Raw genomic sequence first — 6,119 nt, 5'->3', positions numbered from 1 at the left:
GTTTGAGACTGCTTTAACTGCCCTGGCTCAATGCTAGGGAATCCTGGGAACTGTAGTTTTGGGAGACATTGAGCCTTCTCTGTCAGAGAGCTCTAGTGGCACAATAAACTACAGTTCCCAGGATTCCCTAGCACTGTTTTAGACCTCAGAAGCATGGATTTATATTTACTTTTTATTTCAAGGAAATGGAGCATTTTTACAGGAATCGTTAGTCCATTCTCCCATTCAAAACTGTCCATAAGTGGACACTTCTCTACAACCCGCAAGACTGTGTTGATTCTTTTCAAAGGAGGAGGTAAATACAGAGCTGTAAACATGTTGCTGTTGTTGTGTGCTTTCAAGCCATTTCCAACTTACTGTGTCCCTAAGGTGAACCTATCGCTGGATTTCCTTGGCAAGATTTGTTCGGAGGCTAGTTGGCATTTCCTTTTTCTGAGGCTGAGAGAGTGTGCCCTGCCCAAATTCAGCCGGTGGGTTTCCATGGCTGAGCAGGAGTCTGAACCCTTTTATCCCAGAGCTATAGTCCAGCATTCAGACCAGTACACCATGCTGATTCTCACGCAAACACATTTACATACATATAAGCAATTTTTATTATCCTGCCAAAATACATCAAAATGCCTGAATTAAAAGGAAGACAAATCCCTAAAACTAATGCTTAAAAAAAGTGGTTTTAAAACACAACTGATCTCAGATTATAAAATATCAGATCAAATGTAAAAAACTAAAGCAATGGCCCTCCGTACCCATAGATTCCTTATTCAGGTATTCAACCATCCATGGCTTGAAAATGTTCCAAAAAGCAAATCCCAATTTTGCCATTTTATATGAGGGACACCATTTTACTATGCCATTGTATTTAATGGGACTTAAGCATCCACAGATTTTGGTATCCGTGGTGGCTCCTGGAACCAAACCCCAGCGGATACCAGTAGCTCACTGTACATGCTTTCTCTTGACAAGCTCAGTTTTGCAGAAAAACATTTAAGTGTATTAAGCGACAAAACAATATACATCTGGCAGGAAATAGTTTAAACTGGTGGCCAATTAAACTTCAACCGAGTCGGCGTGCATGGGAAGGTTCCATCAGGAAACTACCTAGTTATAGAAAAATATGCAAAACTGAATCAATACATGTAGAATTGTAATCTAGAAACCCATGTTTTTATAAAACCTAAAGAGAAGCAAATCTGATATAATTTCAGGGGGAAATGTAACTGGGAGGTTTTTTCTTTCCTTATCTCTTCAAATACAGGAAAATGGGTATGTACGTCTTTGCTACCAGAAAGTCTGCATAAATAAATGACAGGGTTAGGCAGAGTGCAACTGTTGGGGAAACAGGTGCTCTGGGTGCCTTGCAGTTGGATTGGCATTCCACTGTTATTTCATTCCCACAATGTTGTCCCATTCCAAATGCTAACTTTCTCTTCGACATGGTTAATTTAGCAGTCAGTTTATCTTAGGAACCCTCTTCCCACTCTGCATATGATCATTCCATTGTTATTCCACTCTGGATTCTATCATTCAGATTTCATTTGTCTTTGGACAGTTATTTCAGGCTGGGAATTGTCATTCCATAGTTATTTTCTCCTTTGAAGGCAGTCATTACACCGTTGGTATGATCTGGACACTGTTTTTCCACTTCTAGAACTGTCATTCTGCTCTAGGCAATTAATCTCAGTGTTCTCCCCAGTGACCTCCAGGCTGTTTTTGTTCTCAAAAGGCCCCTGTGTTTGTGGGGTGGGACTGGGAGGGAGACAGTGTGTGTATTTTATTTATTTCCCCTTGCCAATCCTAATATTTTAATTTCCTTTCTAGTTTCACACACAGTCCTTTTGCTCTGCTGTCAATTCCAGGAATACAGCTGCAGTGTATCTCTTAAGGTCGGTTAGAGGGGTCTTCTTCTTCGCCTTTCACTGGCAACCCATGGATGCATTTTGCAAAAAGTTAAGTGGGTTTGGCGTTGCCCAAGCTTTACCACTAGCTAAACCAGAGGTTATAATGTGTGGCCCTCCAGATACTATTGACGTGCAACTGTCACCAACCCTTTTCATTTATATACTGTATTTTATTTCAAGAGGGGTGCAGCATGCATCAAGCTAGCTGTCACTTGGTCTGATCCACACCTATAAAGGTGAAAGCATAGATATTGTTGATTATCTGCCACTTGACATGGTCTCCAGTTGACTTTTTTCTTTCAGTATAGGCTAATGGTCTAATAAAGATAAAAAAAAGTTCCTTACCTCAATTATAGTTGTTCTGGGAAGCAATAGTTAAGGCAGATGAACAGATCTTTGCCTTTATGGTAGAGGAAACAACACGGGTGGGGAACTTTTCCATAGTGTGTGGGGGGTGGATCTATCCCACAATCTCAAATGAGCCAAAATGAGGCAACATCCCTGTTATCTTTGGCCAAGGAAGGTGAGGGAAGGAGGAAAACAAAAGAACTGAGCTGCAATCTCATGGCTATGAGTTCAGTCAGGACCTCAGGGAGGGTCATGTGGGGATCTGAGGAGGCTCCAGGAATGGGAGGCTGCCATGGAACAGCTAGTGCCATCTGAAGATTGGAAAGAAGGTAGTTCAAACAGATTTTTTTTACTTACGGGAATTTTTCCTGAGAAACTGATGCAATACAAAGCTCTCCCTCGGATTATTAAGAAGGGTAAAACAAATGCCAAAGAGCCTAAATACCCTCAAGGCACCAACATCCCTTCTAATGTTAGAAGCACAGCAGAGTCAAGCCTGCTTAGTATTTGGATGGTGCCAAGGAATACCAGGTGCTGTAGGCTCTAAGGAAGGCAATGGCAACCACTTCTGTGTATTCCTTACCTAAGAAAACCCTGTGAAATTAACAGGCTCACCATAAGTTAACAATTGGTTAGAAGACATGCATGGACATGCATACACACACAATATGTGCCAGTGCCCCAGCCCATTCCTGAAGAAGTAACAATAAGGTTTGAGTGAACCAATCAATCCAACAAGTGTATATGTTTTCTATAACTTTACCCTTCACTTTCCAACTCACAAATGAGTCAATTTGGTTTCTTACTCCAGTTTTTTTCAACAGTTGTTTAATTTGTATGACATTTCTTTTAATAGTGCTCTTGTAATGCTTGCTGTTGTGATCCTAAGCATGAGCAAAGCATATCCGGATGCAAAATATTTCTGGACCACTCATGTCTCTCTTTCTATAGATAAATTAAGGCCCACTTCCCAAACTCCCATGGTCCTTCTGAATGGCAACATTTGAATAAGACAGATGCCAACCAGGGTGAGAGAAGCATTTGCTTCTTCTCTCCATTATATTCAACCAGAGCACAGGCCTCTTTCCAAAGACTGGCTCTCTTCTCTTTGACTGAGGTCCTACAGAGAGGGTCCCATGAATAAGAGACGGGTTTCAAAATATTTCATAGGTTGCAAAGGGGCAGGCATTGCACTGAGGTGTGGCTCCATGCCATCCCCACTCCACCCTCTCTGCAGCATTATCTGCTGTGTGTTACAATGAGAATTACAAAGATCTTTTTCTGGCTCTCCTCACTTTACCTCTTTTTTCCCCTTTTTAATTTTTTTCTTAAATTTTATTTGCTGATTCTGCAGTCAGAGAATGTCAGGAAGAGAAGGCTTTCAGACTGTTACCTGTGCACCTCCCAATTTTATTTAAGGACACTTAGATCCAAGGGATAGATGGAGGGGATAAGAGAAGAAAGGAGCCAAAACACTTCTCTTATCCATTTGCAAATGTGAAATGTATGCTTCACTTTACATGTTGCTTTATTGCTAGGGTTTCTGGCTGATAAAATATCTAGCCTTGTCCGCTGTGGTTCTCTCGCGCAACAAACACGGGCGCTGGCAGACCACCCTTTTAGGTGGTCTGTAAAGCGCCTATGTTAGCCAAGACCCTATATGGTGTGGGGTCTACCCACATGTTTCTGTCCTAGTTACTACTGCCTGACCATGCAAACCTGCTTGAAAAGACAAGCAAGTGCATGCACCCTCAGTCATTTATTGGCAGGGGGCAGGAAGCCAGGCAGCATCTGGCTGCACTTTTGCAAGCTGTCTTCTGAATGGAGACAGCTGCTTTTTTCTTCAGCTGCAGCTGGATGCTGCACAGACCCCCTCACACCCTCCCAAACCACTATAAGACCAAGGCTCCGACCACTAAAAGGCTCCTGAATAGCTCCTTGTTCAACTGATTTATAAAGGATGTACTGTATATACTCATGTATAAGTCTAGAAATTTGGGTTAAAAAATTGATCCAAAATACACGAGTCGACTTATCCATGGGTCAATGTAAATACTGTGTTTTAAGTCACATGTGTGTGTGCGTGTGCATGCATGCATGCATGCATGCATATGCCCTGGAAGCATTGCCCCCCTTCTACTCTCTCATCCATCCAGCCTTTAGTATAAGTACAAACAGTGATGCCTGCTGAAATTTTGTAAGTTCTTTGGCATTGTTTTCTTTTGCTTCATCCTTTACATGCTTCATTACATGCGCCCAAGTTTTACCCTCAACTTATCCATGAGTCATATCAAAATCCATTAATATGGCCCAAAAACCTGCTCTCAGCTTATACATGAGATCGACTTATAGTTGAGTATATACGGGTATGAATGTCTAAAATTTGCAGAGGTGTATAATCAAGAATAACATTTTCCAGATTTTAGTGCAGGCTTTTACATAAGCCTCCAACGTAAATGCAAGAGCCAGGGTGGAAAGATTTGTTCAGAGTTGGTTTGCCTTTGTCTTTCTCTAAGGCTGAGAGAGTGTGATTTGCCAAATGTGCATTTCCATGGCTGAGTGGAGATTTGAACCCTGGTCTCCAGAGACATAGTCCAAAGCTCATGCCACTAGGAGTGAATGAATAGGAGGCTATGTGTGTACTAAGGAGATGCCATGACACTGCAGCAATCACCTTGTTGCTCTGCAGTTATTGGTGCTCTGTATGCAGGGTTAATCTGGAGAACTGATAACCGCACTACACTCTTATGCTGCTGCTATTCCACTTTAACTGCTCTGGCTGCCTCTTGTTACATTCTGGGATTTGCAGTTTAAGGAGGAGCATTTAGAATTCTCAGCCAGAGAGCTCTTAGGCTTCACTGAAATACAAACCCCAAAATGCAACAGGAGGGAGCCAGAGCAGTTAAAGTGGAATACCAGCACTACAGTTGGCCCTCCATTTTCATGGGGGATCCATTCCAGACCCCCCTCCCTGCAAAAATGAAGGCTCACGCATATTCAACTCTCACAGGCTTGAATGGAGCATGCCCCTGGGGCACGTGGCCCAGGGCCACACACCAGGCACGCACGTCATTGCAAACAGTGGCGGTCACTCCGCCGCAGATATTCAAGGGCACGGATCTCGGATACGCAAGTTAAGAGGGGCAACTGCATACGGGTGTAATGTCAGCAAATTATATCATGATTGGCAGGTAGTAGCATAAGCTCTGGTCTGCCCATGTTAACTTTGACCACTATGGTGGTTCACTTGCAGCTGCTGCCACTGCAGTATATGTGTAGATACTCACTGTCATTTTTGCACATCAAAATCAGGAGGGAGGATTACTAGGGCAGTTGATGTCAGGGGAAGTAGCCAGCCACACAGCCCTGCTCCTTCCCTTCATACATTCAGGATAGAGTGGCTATAGTTATAACATATTTATGTCCTACGTTTTTCTCAGCCATGCCACTCAAGGTATTCACACTACTAAAAATATACAAAAGTGTGTGTGTGTGTGTATATTAGCTATCAACATAATCAAAAGAAATGTAAAGGCATACTCATTAACAAAAGAAAACATACAGATAATACTGCACATCATTAAAACTCTCCCCTCCCCATGCAGTCAATTCCTTGAAAGTATGTCAAAACAAAAAAGTATATGCCTGTCATCTGATGGATACCATGGAGCATGTCTAGCCTCTCTAGGAAGGGAGTTCCAGAGTTTAGGAGCAGCCACCAAGCAGACCCTCTCCCATGATCCTATGAGACCTTTATTGGAGATTAGCAGTAATATAAACCCAGTGACTACCACTGACATGGTAGCATGCTCCATGGGATTTCCCTGGTAGTATTAGGGTGCAATATGTAGCTGGTCATCAGAAAATCAAATA

This window comes from Sceloporus undulatus, chromosome 2 (assembly GCF_019175285.1).
Source record: "Sceloporus undulatus isolate JIND9_A2432 ecotype Alabama chromosome 2, SceUnd_v1.1, whole genome shotgun sequence".
NCBI lineage: Eukaryota > Metazoa > Chordata > Lepidosauria > Squamata > Phrynosomatidae > Sceloporus > Sceloporus undulatus.
This window is presented reverse-complemented; position numbering follows the sequence as displayed.